The sequence below is a fragment of the Anser anser genome (genome assembly GCF_964211835.1).
Source record: "Anser anser genome assembly, contig: HAP1_SCAFFOLD_71, whole genome shotgun sequence".
In the NCBI taxonomy this organism is placed as follows: Eukaryota; Metazoa; Chordata; class Aves; order Anseriformes; family Anatidae; genus Anser; species Anser anser.
In genome coordinates, this window is record NW_028153640.1 from 393,054 (window position 1) to 405,270 (window position 12,217).

The window sequence follows — 12,217 nt, forward strand, 5'->3', positions numbered from 1 at the left end:
GAGTCCAGAGAGTGCACTGGCACCACTGGGGATGCAGTACAGTGAGTCCACAGAGTGCACTGGCACCACTGGGGATGCACTGCAGTGAGTCCAGAGAGTGCACTGGCACCACTGGGGATGCACTGCTGTGAGTCCAGAGAGTGCACTGGCACCACTGGGGATGCACTGCAGTGTGTCCAGAGAGTGCACTGTCAGCACTGGGGATGCACTGCAGTGAGTCCAGAGAGTGCACTGGCACCACTGGGGATGCAGTGCGGTGAGTCCAGAGAGTGCACTGGCACCACTCTGGATGCAGTGCGGTGAGTCCAGAGAGTGCACTGGCACCCTGGGGATGCAGTACAGTGAGTCCACAGAGTGCACTGGCACCACTGGGGATGCACTGCAGTGCCTCCAGAGAGTGCACTGGCACCACTGGGGATGCAGCGCAATGACTACAGAGAGTGCACTGGCACCACTGGGGATGCAGTGCAGTGACTCCAGAGAGTGCACTGGCACCACTGGGGATGCAGTGCAGTGAGTCCAGAGAGTGCACTGGCACCACTGGGGATGCAGTGCAGTGAGTCCAGAGAGTGCACTGGCACCACTGGTGATGCAGTGCAGTGAGTCCAGAGAGTGCACTGGCACCACTGGGGATGCAGTGCAGTGAGTCCAGAGAGAGCACTGGCACCACTGGGGATGCAGTGCAGTGAGTCCAGAGAGTGCACTGGCACCACTGGGGATGCACTGCAGTGAGTCCAGAGAGTGCACTGGCACCACTGGGGATGCAGTGCAGTGAGTCCAGAGAGTGCACTGGCACCACTGGGGATGCAGTGCGGTGAGTCCAGAGAGTGCACTGGCACCACTGTGGATGCAGTACAGTGAGTCCACAGAGTGCACTGGGACCACTGGGGATGCAGTGCAGTGAGTCCAGAGAGTGCACTGGCACCACTGGAGATGCAGTACAGTGACTCCAGAGAGTGTACTGGCACCACTGGGGATGCACTGCAGTGAGTCCAGAGAGTGCACTGGCACCACTGGGGATGCACTGCAGTGAGTGCAGAGAGTACACTGGCACAATTGGGGATGTACTGCAGTGAGTCCAGAGAGTGCAATGGCACCACTGGGGATGCAGTGCTGTGAGTGCAGAGAGTGCACTGGCACCACTGGGGATGCAGTACAGTGAGTCCACAGAGTGCACTGGCACCACTGGGGATGCACTGCAGTGAGTCCAGAGAGTGCACTGGCACCACTGGGGATGCACTGCTGTGAGTCCAGAGAGTGCACTGGCACCACTGGGGATGCAGTGCAGTGTGTCCAGAGAGTGCACTGGCACCACTGGGGATGCACTGCAGTGAGTCCAGAGAGTGCACTGGCACCACTGGGGATGCAGTGCAGTGAGTCCAGAGAGTGCACTGGCACCACTGGGGATGCACTGCAGTGAGTCCAGAGAGTGCACTGGCACCACTGGGGATGCAGTGCAGTGAGTCCAGAGAGTGCACTGGCACCACTGGGAATGCAGTGCAGTGACTCCAGAGAGTGCACTGGCACCACGGGGGATGCACTGCAGTGAGTCCAGAGAGTGCACTGGCACCACTGGGGATGCACTGCAGTGAGTCCAGAGAGTGCACTGGCACCACTCTGGATGCAGTGCGGTGAGTCCAGAGAGTGCACTGGCACCACTGGGGATGCAGTGCAGTGAGTCCAGAGAGTGCACTGGCACCACTGGGGATGCACTGCAGTGACTCCAGAGAGTGCACTGGCACCACTGGGGATGCACTGCAGTGACTCTAGAGAGTGCACTGGCACCACTCTGGATGCAGTGCGGTTAGTCCAGAGAGTGCACTGGCACCACTGTGGATGCAGTACAGTGAGTCCACAGAGTGCACTGGCACCACTGGGGATGCACTGCAGTGAGTCCAGAGAGTGCACTGGCACCACTGGGGATGCACTGCAGTGAGTGCAGAGAGTACACTGGCACCATTGGGGATGTACTGCAGTGAGTCCAGAGAGTGCACTGGCACCACTCTGGATGCAGTACAGTGAGTCCACAGAGTGCACTGGCACCACTGGGGATGCACTGCAGAGACTCCAGAGAGTGCACTGGGACCACTGGGGATGCAGTGCAGTGAGTCCAGAGAGTGCACTGGCACCACTGGGGATGCACTGCAGTGAGTCCAGAGAGTGCACTGGCACCACTGGGGATGCAGTGCAGTGAGTCCAGAGAGTGCACTGGCACCACTGGGGATGCAGTGCATTGAGTCCAGAGAGTGCACTGGCACCACTGGGGATGCAGTGCAGTGAGTCCAGAGAGTGCACTGGCACCACTGGGGATGCACTGCAGTGAGTCCAGAGAGTGCACTGGCACCACTGGGGATGCAGTGTAGTGAGTGCAGAGAGTGCACTGGCACCTTGGGGATGCAGTGCAGTGAGTCCAGAGAGTGCATTGGCACCACTGGGGATGCACTGCAGTGAGTCCAGAGAGTGCACTGGCACCACTGGGGATGCACTGCAGTGAGTCCATAGAGTGCACTGGCACCACTGGGGATGCACTGAAATGACTCCTGAGAGTGCACTGGCACCACTGGGGATGCAGTGCAGTGAGTCCAGAGAGTGCACTGGTACCACTGGGGATGCAGCGCAATGACTACAGAGAGTGCACTGGCACCACTGGGGATGCAGTGCTGTGAGTCCAGAGAGTGCACTGGCACTACTGGGGATGCAGTGCAGTGAGTCCAGAGAGTGCACTGGCACCTTTGGGAATGCAGTGCAGTGACTCCAGAGAGTGCACTGGCACCACGGCGGATGCACTGCAGTGAGTCCAGAGAGTGCACTGGCACCACTGGGGATGCACTGCAGTGAGTCCAGAGAGTGCACTGGCACCACTCTGGATGCAGTGCGGTGAGTCCAGAGAGTGCACTGGCACCACTGGGGATGCAGTGCAGTGAGTCCAGAGAGTGCACTGGCACCACTGGGGATGCACTGCAGTGACTCCAGAGAGTGCACTGGCACCACTGGGGATGCACTGCAGTGACTCTAGAGAGTGCACTGGCACCACTCTGGATGCAGTGCGGTTAGTCCAGAGAGTGCACTGGCACCACTGTGGATGCAGTACAGTGAGTCCACAGAGTGCACTGGCACCACTGGGGATGCAGTGCAGTGAGTCCAGAGAGTGCACTGGCACCACTGGGGATGCAGTGCAGTGAGTCCAGAGAGTGCACTGGCACCACTGGGGATGCAGTACAGTGACTCCAGAGAGTGAACTGGCACCACTGGGGATGCACTGCAGTGAGTCCAGAGAGTGCACTGGCACCACTGGGGATGCACTGCAGTGAGTGCAGAAAGTACACTGCCACCATTGGGGATGTACTGCAGTGAGTCCAGAGAGTGCACTGGCACCACTGGGGATGCAGTACAGTGAGTCCACAGAGTGCACTGGCACCACTGGGGATGCACTGCAGAGACTCCGGAGAGTGCACTGGGACCACTGGGGATGCAGTGCAGTGAGTCCAGAGAGTGCACTGGCACCACTGGGGATGCACTGCAGTGAGTCCAGAGAGTGCACTGGCACCACTGGGGATGCAGTGCAGTGAGTCCAGAGAGTGCACTGGCACCACTGGGGATGCAGTGCATTGAGTCCAGAGAGTGCACTGGCACCACTGGGGATGCAGTGCAGTGAGTCCAGAGAGTGCACTGGCACCACTGGGGATGCACTGCAGTGAGTCCAGAGAGTGCACTGGCACCACTGGGGATGCAGTGTAGTGAGTGCAGAGAGTGCACTGGCACCTTGGGGATGCAGTGCAGTGAGTCCAGAGAGTGCATTGGCACCACTGGGGATGCACTGCAGTGAGTCCAGAGAGTGCACTGGCACCACTGGGGATGCACTGCAGTGAGTCCATAGAGTGCACTGGCACCACTGGGGATGCACTGAAATGACTCCTGAGAGTGCACTGGAACCACTGGGGATGCAGTGCAGTGAGTCCAGAGAGTGCACTGGTACCACTGGGGATGCAGCGCAATGACTACAGAGAGTGCACTGGCACCACTGGGGATGCAGTGCTGTGAGTCCAGAGAGTGCACTGGCACCACTGGGGATGCAGTGCAGTGAGTCCAGAGAGTGCACTGGCACCACTGGGGATGCACTGCAGTGAGTCCAGAGAGTGCACTGGCATCACTGGGGATGCAGTGCAGTGAGTCCAGAGAGTGCACTGGATCAATTGGGGATGCAGTTCAGTTAGTCCAGAGAGTGCACTGGCACCACTGGGGATGCACTGCAGTGAGTCCAGAGAGTGCACTGGCACCACTGGGGATGCAGTACAGTGACTCCAGAGAGTGAACTGGCACCACTGGGGATGCAGTGCAGTGAGTCCACAGAGTGCACTGGCACCACTGGGGATGCACTGCAGTGAGTGCAGAGAGTACACTGGCACCATTGGGGATGCAGTGCAGTGAGTCCAGAGAGTGCACTGGCACCACTGGGGATGCACTGCAGTGAGTGCAGAGAGTGCACTGGCACCACTGGGGATGCACTGCAGTGAGTGCAGAGAGTGCACTGGCACCACTGGTGATGCACTGCAGTGACTCCAGAGAGTGCACTGGCACCACTGGGGATGCAGTGCAGTGAGTCCAGAGAGTGCACTGGCACCACTGGGGATGCAGCGCAGTGAGTCCAGAGAGTGCACTGGCACCACTAGGGATGCAGTGCAGTGAGTCCAGAGAGTGCACTGGCACCACTGGGGATGCAGTGCAGTGACTCCAGAGAGTGCACTGGCACCACGGGGGATGCACTACAGTGAGTCCAGAGAGTGCACTGGCACCACTGGGGATGCACTTCAGTGAGTCCAGAGAGTGCACTGGCACCACTCTGGATGCAGTGCGGTGAGTCCAGAGAGTGCACTGGCACCACTGGGGATGCAGTGCAGTGAGTCCAGAGAGTGCACAGGCACCACTGGGGATGCAGTGCAGTGAGTCCAGAGAGTGCACTGGCACCACTGGTGATGCAGTGCAGTGAGTCCAGAGAGTGCACTGGCACCACTGGGGATGCACTGCAGTGAGTCCAGAGAGTGCACTGGCACCACTGGGGATGCACTGCAGTGACTCTAGAGAGTGCACCGGCACCAATGGGGATGCAGTGCAGTGAGTCCAGAGAGTGCACTGGCACCACTGGGGAAGCACTGCAGTGAGTCCAGAGAGTGCACTGGCACCACTGGGGATGCACTGCAGTGAGTCCACAGAGTGCCCTGGCACCACTGGGGATGCAGCGCAATGACTACAGAGAGTGCACTGGCACCACTGGGGATGCAGTGCAGTGAGTCCAGAGAGTGCACTGGCACCACTGGGGATGCAGCGCAGTGAGTCCAGAGAGTGCACTGGCACCAAATGGGGATGCAGTGCTGTAAGTCCAGAGAGTGCACTGGCACCACTGGGGATGCATTGCAGTGAGTCCAGAGAGTGCACTGGCACCACTGGGGATGCAGTGCAGTGACTCCAGAGAGTGCACTGGCACCACTGGGGATGCAGTGCAGTGAGTCCAGAGAGTGCACTGGCACCACTGGGGATGCACTACAGTGACTCTAGAGAGTGCATTGGCACCACTGGGGATGCAGTGCAGTGAGTCCAGAGAGTGCACTGGCACCACTGGGGATGCACTGCAGTGAGTCCAGAGAGTGCACTGGCACCACTGGTGATGCAGTGCAGTGAGTCCAGAGAGTGCACTGGCACCACTGGGGATGCAGTGCAGTGAGTCCAGAGAGAGCACTGGCACCACTGGGGATGCAGTGCAGTGAGTCCAGAGAGTGCACTGGCACCACTGGGGATGCACTGCAGTGAGTCCAGAGAGTGCACTGGCACCACTGGGGATGCACTGCAGTGACTCCAGAGAGTGAACTGGCACCACTCTGTATGCAGTGCGGTGAGTCCAGAGAGTGCACTGGCACCACTGTGGATGCAGTACAGTGAGTCCAGAGAGTGCACTGGGACCACTGGGGATGCAGTGCAGTGAGTCCAGAGAGTGCACTGGCACCACTGGGGATGCAGTGCAGTGAGTCCAGAGAGTGCACTGGCACCACTGGGGATGCAGTACAGTGACTCCAGAGAGTGAACTGGCACCACTGGGGATGCACTGCAGTGAGTCCAGAGAGTGCACTGGCACCACTGGGGATGCACTGCAGTGAGTGCAGAGAGTACACTGGAACAATTGGGGATGTACTGCAGTGAGTCCAGAGAGTGCAATGGCACCACTGGGGATGCAGTGCTGTGAGTGCAGAGAGTGCACTGGCACCACTGGGGATGCAGTACAGTGAGTCCAGAGAGTGCACTGGCACCACTGGGGATGCACTGCAGTGAGTCCAGAGAGTGCACTGGCACCACTGGGGATGCAGTGCAGTGAGTCCAGAGAGTGCACTGGCACCACTGGGGATGCAGTGCAGTGTGTCCAGAGAGTGCACTGGCACCACTGGGAATGCACTGCAGTGACTCCAGAGAGTGCACTGGCACCACTGGGGATGCAGTGCGGTGAGTCCAGAGAGTGCACTGGCACCACTCTGGATGCAGTGCGGTGAGTCCAGAGAGTGCACTGGCACCCTGGGGATGCAGTACAGTGAGTCCACAGAGTGCACTGGCACCACTGGGGATGCACTGCAGTGCCTCCAGAGAGTGCACTGGCACCACTGGGGATGCAGTGCAGTGTGTCCAGAGAGTGCACTGGCACCACTGGGGATGCACTGCAGTGAGTCCAGAGAGTGCACTGGCACCACTGGGGATGCACTGCAGTGACTCCAGAGAGTGAACTGGCACCACTGGGGATGCACTGCAGTGAGTCCAGAGAGTGCACTGGCACCACTGGGGATGCACTGCAGTGACTCTAGAGAGTGCACCGGCACCAATGGGGATGCAGTGCAGTGAGTCCAGACAGTGCACTGGCACCACTGGTGAAGCACTGCAGTGAGTCCAGAGAGTGCACTGGCACCACTGGGGATGCAGTGCAGTGAGTCCACAGAGTGCACTGGCACCACTGGGGATGCAGCGCAATGACTACAGAGAGTGCACTGGCACCACTGGGGATGCAGTGCAGTGAGTCCAGAGAGTGCACTGGCACCACTGGGGATGCAGCACAGTGAGTCCAGAGAGTGCACTGGCACCAAATGGGGATGCAGTGCTGTAAGTCCAGAGAGTGCACTGGCACCACTGGGGATGCACTGCAGTGAGTCCAGAGAGTGCACTGGCACCACTGGGGATGCAGTGCAGTGACTCCAGAGAGTGCACTGGCACCACTGGTGATGCAGTGCAGTGAGTCCAGAGAGTGCACTGGCACCACTGGGGATGCAGTGCAGTGAGTCCAGAGAGAGCACTGGCACCACTGGGGATGCAGTGCAGTGAGTCCAGAGAGTGCACTGGCACCACTGGGGATGCACTGCAGTGAGTCCAGAGAGTGCACTGGCACCACTGGGGATGCACTGCAGTGACTCCAGAGAGTGAACTGGCACCACTCTGTATGCAGTGCGGTGAGTCCAGAGAGTGCACTGGCACCACTGTGGATGCAGTACAGTGAGTCCAGAGAGTGCACTGGGACCACTGGGGATGCAGTGCAGTGAGTCCAGAGAGTGCACTGGCACCACTGGGGATGCAGTGCAGTGAGTCCAGAGAGTGCACTGGCACCACTGGGGATGCAGTACAGTGACTCCAGAGAGTGAATTGGCACCACTGGGGATGCACTGCAGTGAGTCCAGAGAGTGCACTGGCACCACTGGGGATGCACTGCAGTGAGTGCAGAGAGTACACTGGAACAATTGGGGATGTACTGCAGTGAGTCCAGAGAGTGCAATGGCACCACTGGGGATGCAGTGCTGTGAGTGCAGAGAGTGCACTGGCACCACTGGGGATGCAGTACAGTGAGTCCAGAGAGTGCACTGGCACCACTGGGGATGCACTGCAGTGAGTCCAGAGAGTGCACTGGCACCACTGGTGATGCAGTGCAGTGAGTCCAGAGAGTGCACTGGCACCACTGGGGATGCAGTGCAGTGTGTCCAGAGAGTGCACTGGCACCACTGGGGATGCACTGCAGTGACTCCAGAGAGTGCACTGGCACCACTGGGGATGCAGTGCGGTGAGTCCAGAGAGTGCACTGGCACCACTCTGGATGCAGTGCGGTGAGTCCAGAGAGTGCACTGGCACCCTGGGGATGCAGTACAGTGAGTCCACAGAGTGCACTGGCACCACTGGGGATGCACTGCAGTGCCTCCAGAGAGTGCACTGGCACCACTGGGGATGCAGTGCAGTGAGTCCAGAGAGTGCACTGGCACCACTGGGGATGCACTGCAGTGAGTCCAGAGAGTGCACTGGCACCACTGGGGATGCACTGCAGTGACTCCAGAGAGTGAACTGGCACCACTGGGGATGCACTGCAGTGAGTCCAGAGAGTGCACTGGCACCACTGGGGATGCACTGCAGTGACTCTAGAGAGTGCACCGGCACCAATGGGGATGCAGTGCAGTGAGTCCAGACAGTGCACTGGCACCACTGGTGAAGCACTGCAGTGAGTCCAGAGAGTGCACTGGCACCACTGGGGATGCAGGGCAGTGAGTCCACAGAGTGCACTGGCACCACTGGGGATGCAGCGCAATGACTACAGAGAGTGCACTGGCACCACTGGGGATGCAGTGCAGTGAGTCCAGAGAGTGCACTGGCACCACTGGGGATGCAGCACAGTGAGTCCAGAGAGTGCACTGGCACCAAATGGGGATGCAGTGCTGTAAGTCCAGAGAGTGCACTGGCACCACTGGGGATGCACTGCAGTGAGTCCAGAGAGTGCACTGGCACCACTGGGGATGCAGTGCAGTGACTCCAGAGAGTGCACTGGCACCACTGGGGATGCAGTGCAGTGAGTCCAGAGAGTGCACTGGCACCACTGGGGATGCACTGCAGTGACTCTAGAGAGTGCATTGGCACCACTGGGGATGCAGTGCAGTGAGTCCAGAGAGTGCACTGGCAACACTGGGGATGCACTGCAGTGAGTCCAGAGAGTGCACTGGCACCACTGGTGATGCAGTGCAGTGAGTCCAGAGAGTGCACTGGCACCACTGGGGATGCAGTGCAGTGAGTCCAGAGAGAGCACTGGCACCACTGGGGATGCAGTGCAGTGAGTCCAGAGAGTGCACTGGCACCACTGGAGATGCACTGCAGTGAGTCCAGAGAGTGCAGTGGCACCACTGGGAATGCAGTGCAGTGAGTCCAGAGAGTGCACTGGCACCACTCTGTATGCAGTGCGGTGAGTCCAGAGAGTGCACTGGCACCACTGTGGATGCAGTACAGTGAGTCCACAGAGTGCACTGAGACCACTGGGGATGCAGTGCAGTGAGTCCAGAGAGTGCACTGGCACCACTGGGGATGCAGTGCAGTGAGTCCAGAGAGTGCACTGGCACCGCTGGGGATGCAGTACAGTGACTCCAGAGAGTGAACTGGCACCACTGGGGATGCACTGCAGTGAGTCCAGAGAGTGCACTGGCACCACTGGGGATGCACTGCAGTGAGTGCAGAGAGTACACTGGCACAATTGGGGATGTACTGCAGTGAGTCCAGAGAGTGCACTGGCACCACTGGGGATGCAGTACAGTGAGTCCACAGAGTGCACTGGCACCACTGGGGATGCACTGCAGTGACTCTAGAGAGTGCACTGGCACCACTGGGGATGCACTGCTGTGAGTCCAGAGAGTGCACTGGCACCACTGGGGATGCACTGCAGTGTGTCCAGAGAGTGCACTGTCAGCACTGGGGATGCACTGCAGTGAGTCCAGAGAGTGCACTGGCACCACTGGGGATGCAGTGCGGTGAGTCCAGAGAGTGCACTGGCACCACTCTGGATGCAGTGCGGTGAGTCCAGAGAGTGCACTGGCACCCTGGGGATGCAGTACAGTGAGTCCACAGAGTGCACTGGCACCACTGGGGATGCACTGCAGTGCCTCCAGAGAGTGCACTGGCACCACTGGGGATGCAGCGCAATGACTACAGAGAGTGCACTGGCACCACTGGGGATGCAGTGCAGTGACTCCAGAGAGTGCACTGGCACCACTGGGGATGCAGTGCAGTGAGTCCAGAGAGTGCACTGGCACCACTGGGGATGCACTGCAGTGACTCTAGAGAGTGCATTGGCACCACTGGGGATGCAGTGCAGTGAGTCCAGAGAGTGCACTGGCACCACTGGGGATGCACTGCAGTGAGTCCAGAGAGTGCACTGGCACCACTGGTGATGCAGTGCAGTGAGTCCAGAGAGTGCACTGGCACCACTGGGGATGCAGTGCAGTGAGTCCAGAGAGAGCACTGGCACCACTGGGGATGCAGTGCAGTGAGTCCAGAGAGTGCACTGGCACCACTGGGGATGCACTGCAGTGAGTCCAGAGAGTGCAGTGGCACCACTGGGAATGCAGTGCAGTGAGTCCAGAGAGTGCACTGGCACCACTGGGGATGCAGTGCGGTGAGTCCAGAGAGTGCACTGGCACCACTGTGGATGCAGTACAGTGAGTCCACAGAGTGCACTGGGAACACTGGGGATGCAGTGCAGTGAGTCCAGAGAGTGCACTGGCACCACTGGAGATGCAGTACAGTGACTCCAGAGAGTGTACTGGCACCACTGGGGATGCACTGCAGTGAGTCCAGAGAGTGCACTGGCACCACTGGGGATGCACTGCAGTGAGTGCAGAGAGTACACTGGCACAATTGGGGATGTACTGCAGTGAGTCCAGAGAGTGCAATGGCACCACTGGGGATGCAGTGCTGTGAGTGCAGAGAGTGCACTGGCACCACTGGGGATGCAGTACAGTGAGTCCACAGAGTGCACTGGCACCACTGGGGATGCACTGCAGTGAGTCCAGAGAGTGCACTGGCACCACTGGGGATGCACTGCTGTGAGTCCAGAGAGTGCACTGGCACCACTGGGGATGCAGTGCAGTGTGTCCAGAGAGTGCACTGGCACCACTGGGGATGCACTGCAGTGAGTCCAGAGAGTGCACTGGCACCACTGGGGATGCAGTGCAGTGAGTCCAGAGAGTGCACTGGCACCACTGGGGATGCACTGCAGTGAGTCCAGAGAGTGCACTGGCACCACTGGGGATGCAGTGCAGTGAGTCCAGAGAGTGCACTGGCACCACTGGGAATGCAGTGCAGTGACTCCAGAGAGTGCACTGGCACCACGGGGGATGCACTGCAGTGAGTCCAGAGAGTGCACTGGCACCACTGGGGATGCAGTGCAGTGAGTCCAGAGAGTGCACTGGCACCACTCTGGATGCAGTGCGGTGAGTCCAGAGAGTGCACTGGCACCACTGGGGATGCAGTGCAGTGAGTCCAGAGAGTGCACTGGCACCACTGGGGATGCACTGCAGTGACTCCAGAGAGTGCACTGGCACCACTCTGGATGCAGTGCGGTTAGTCCAGGGAGTGCACTGGCACCACTGTGGATGCAGTACAGTGAGTCCACAGAGTGCACTGGCACCACTGGGGATGCACTGCAGTGAGTCCAGAGAGTGCACTGGCACCACTGGGGATGCACTGCAGTGAGTGCAGAGAGTACACTGGCACCATTGGGGATGTACTGCAGTGAGTCCAGAGAGTGCACTGGCACCACTCTGGATGCAGTACAGTGAGTCCACAGAGTGCACTGGCACCACTGGGGATGCACTGCAGAGACTCCAGAGAGTGCACTGGGACCACTGGGGATGCAGTGCAGTGAGTCCAGAGAGTGCACTGGCACCACTGGGGATGCACTGCAGTGAGTCCAGAGAGTGCACTGGCACCACTGGGGATGCAGTGCAGTGAGTCCAGAGAGTGCACTGGCACCACTGGGGATGCAGTGCAGTGAGTCCAGAGAGTGCACTGGCACCACTGGGGATGCAGTGCAGTGAGTCCAGAGAGTGCACTGGCACCACTGGGGATGCACTGCAGTGAGTCCAGAGAGTGCACTGGCACCACTGGGGATGCAGTGTAGTGAGTGCAGAGAGTGCACTGGCACCTTGGGGATGCAGTGCAGTGAGTCCAGAGAGTGCATTGGCACCACTGGGGATGCACTGCAGTGAGTCCAGAGAGTGCACTGGCACCACTGGGGATGCAGTGCAGTGAGTCCAGAGAGTGCACTGGCACCACTGGGGATGCACTGAAATGACTCCTGAGAGTGCACTGGCACCACTGGGGATGCAGTGCAGTGAGTCCAGAGAGTGCACTGGTACCACTGGGGATGCAGCGCAATGACTACAGA